We start from the raw sequence: 3,358 nt of genomic DNA, 5'->3' as shown, positions 1-3,358 counted from the left end.
TATATATATATATATATATATATGTTTCTCCTCTCTTTCTTCTCGTTGAAACAGGTTCTCGCTGAAACAGGGAAAAGAGAAGAGGGAAGAGGGAAAAGAGAAAAAAGAGAGAAGAGAGAGAAAGAGAGGCGATGGTCTAGAGGGAGAAAGACGGAGGCGATGGGTGATGACAGAGACGATGGGCTGGAGGGACAATGGGCTATATATATATGCATATACACAGATATGTGTGTATGTATACACAGATCTCTGTTTCTTTCCTCTATTTCTTCTTTCTCTCCTTCTTGCTCTATTTTCTTCTTCTTTCTTCCTCTACTCTTCTCCTTCTTCCTCTGTTTTTTATTTTGATTTTAGATTTTGATTTTGATTTGTGTACATTTGGAATATCTGTTTAGATTTGCATTTTTTTTTTTAATTTTGATTTTGATTTTGATTTTTTGATTTAGATTATGATTTTCTTTTTGATTTTGATTTTGGGATTGATTTGGGATCTTGTGTAGAGACCCTAATTTTTTTGTCATTACACTTGAAACCCTAAGCCTTAGGCTAATAGCATTTTAGCCCTAGTTCCGTAAAAGTCTGCGTAAGGGCCCAAGTAAATAATAAATTCTCCGTGTGTTACCATAATTAAATCATAGAACGCCACTTTATGATTGGAACTATCCTAAAACTTGGTTTTATTTATTTTGCCTCATAATTTCTAAATTAATTCACGCATTTTATTTTATTTCTATTTTTTTTTTGTTGTTCTTTCATTTATTATTTATTTGAATGGAATACTATTGTTTATTTGGATATATACATAGTTTAAATATATACACATATATATCTATATATATGTATGTATATAATATGTTGGTGGAAAAGTGATTGGATAACAACAAACAAAAATAAAATAAAATAAAATAAAATAAAATAAAATAAAAATAACTATCTAGATATTTAGTTATCTTAGCCATTAAGCTACCTTATATTATATAAATTGAGGGCTTGTCCAAATCCACTCCCACGTTTTTTCTAAAGCCCAAGGAGAGGGTGAGAGAGGGAGAGTTGGCTCAAGGGAAGGGAGGTAGAGAAGTAAGAAGAAGAAGAAAAAAAAGGGAAAGAGAAGGAATTCTTGAAGGTAAGAACATACCTCTTCCTTATTTTCTCCAATTCTTTCATCATCTCATTCTATGGTCTAGTATGCCTCTTGTGTTACAAATTGATGGTAAATAGGGTATTTTTGGTGTGTGTGAAGGTGTAGGTATGAAATAGTATCATTGTCTTGCAAACTTGTGAAATTAGGCACTGCTGCAACTTCTCTAATTTAAAAGAAATATTAAGTCTATCTAATTCTCAAATCTGAATTTATTGTAGGATATTTTATGTGTTTAGAGCTTGTGAAAATTTTATTAGCTCCTAATTGTGTGTTTTTAGGGCTTGGATAATTTGTTGAAAAATATGGTCCTGAATCTCTGAAAAACAGTCCACTTTTAGCAATTTTATAAAATTCTAGAAAAATCATCTCGTGTTGGTTCTTTTGTCAAACTTTAGAACTCTGAGTCCTCTTTCCAACAGATTTTATTTGAGTGAAAACCATCAGGTAGATTGAGAGAAACGTTAGTTTCCCCAAATGGTGACAAATCTGAACAGATTTTCGAATATAGTTTGTAGATGAATTTGTGGAGGGGTTGTGCAACTTCTGAAAATTGGAACTGAAACTAGACAGATTGAATATTTTTTTTGTGCAATTTCAGCCCCTAATTTGGCCTAGAAGTATTTTTACCAAAGCGTTCTTGTTAGCCCTGCAGAACCGAACAATGCTGGAAATTGTGTTATATTATGTTATTTGTCTCTAAATGTTTCAAGGCCTTTTTAATGTTATTTTCTTGCCTTACTATACTTATGTATGATGACCATGGACTATATTTCCTCTAGTATGTTTTTCCCATACTCGTTTAAATGACCGAATTACCGAATATGACTAACTTACCTAGCAAAAGATCTAATAAACGGGAAATGATAAGGGGTTGGCAATGGGTGACGTTTATCTTAGTGTTTTAGAACAATTTTATACATATGCATGACATGAATTAGGATGAGATTAATACCAAATGAGTTAAGTCTTGCGTAAGCAGTTTAGACGAGCCCCTAGGTTGACCCGGATGTATTCAGACTCTATGCGGTGGTTTCAGGGTGTAAGCTAGCCCTAAGCACGAATTGGTATGGTATGTGCAGGGTGTAAGCAAGCCCACTTGTTGGCCGTCCCTTTTGAGGTCCATCAATGCCACTGACAGGTAAATAACCGGGAGGTGGGCATGGGTGGTAAGGTCTGCAAAGCAGCAAAAGGGGGAGTTCTGAATAGTCCGGTGTTTAATCTTGTGGTTGGGTAGAAGGATCTCTTTGGGGGAGATTCTAAATGCCTAGTCTAACTACTAATTTATAAAACCTTAATGGAAGTATGTTATGTTATCCGATTTGTCTTGTGTATGATTGATTGATAGAAGATATGGGGGTGTGTGTGTTTTTACTGGGCATTCCAAGCTTATGGCATGTCATGCCAGGTGAAGAAGCAACTTACGACGGGGAAGGTGATCCCGAAGACAATCAAGATGAAGTTTTAGAGCCGTGGTTCACTTGAAAACTTGGACTAGTAGTTTGTTTTTGTGTTATCTCTTCTTTTACCTTTTGGTTTGACAATGTTTGTAAACCTCTAGTGGAACTCAAATCAGTTATCTATGTTATAACTCTGCTTGTATGTGTATATTAACATATTGTGGTTATCTCTTTTATTTGAGTTGTACTTTATATATTTCTCCTGCGGTCTCAAAATTTTGGGGTGTGACATCTTGGTTTTGGATTGTGGAATTCTGTTTGAGAGAAAGAGAGAGGAAACTGCGTAGGAAGGCAAAGAAAAAGAAAAAAGAAAAAAAATCGAGCCATTCGAGCCCAGGTATTTTGGGCTACGTAGCACAACTGCCACTGTTAACGTCCATCTAATAGGTGATTGGATGAATCCTTACCAACTGTAATGATTGATTTTTTGTAGGAGTTTCAATCAGAAGTCGTATATATATAACACTTACGCTATGTTTGATTGGAGAATTTAGAAAGGGAAAGGAAAAAGATATGTGAAACTAGGTAAAATATAGGTATGTTTTATTCACATTTCACCTACCTTTCCATTTCCTTTTCCAAATCCCTCCTCAAATTTTCCAACCAAACACAGCAGTAGGGTCAAACTTCTCCTTCAGATTGAATTGAAATGTGTTGTTGAATTTATGAGAACTCATCACGGATCATGTTTCGATAATTTGAATTGTATAATATGTAGAGCTCGTCGAGTGTTTTATTCTTGCAAAAATCATATTGATTG

At 34.5% G+C, this 3,358-nt stretch overlaps 1 long non-coding RNA gene across 1 annotated transcript; it reads left to right on the top strand.

Annotated features, from left to right (window-relative positions):
- Nucleotides 1-1,008: 1,008 nt before the first annotated feature.
- LOC145796696 (uncharacterized) lies at nucleotides 1,009-2,769 on the top strand. The gene is made up of 2 exons (XR_014337188.1): nucleotides 1,009-1,123; nucleotides 2,547-2,769. It is a non-coding gene; the product is annotated as an uncharacterized LOC145796696 (long non-coding RNA).
- The last annotated feature ends 589 nt before the right edge of the window (nucleotides 2,770-3,358 follow it).

Source organism: Camellia sinensis, chromosome 8 (assembly GCF_055761805.1).
Source record: "Camellia sinensis isolate YWXY chromosome 8, ASM5576180v1, whole genome shotgun sequence".
NCBI classification, from domain to species: domain Eukaryota; kingdom Viridiplantae; phylum Streptophyta; class Magnoliopsida; order Ericales; family Theaceae; genus Camellia; species Camellia sinensis.
The sequence above is the reverse complement of the archived record's forward strand: the minus strand, read 5'-3'. Positions and strand labels throughout refer to the sequence as shown.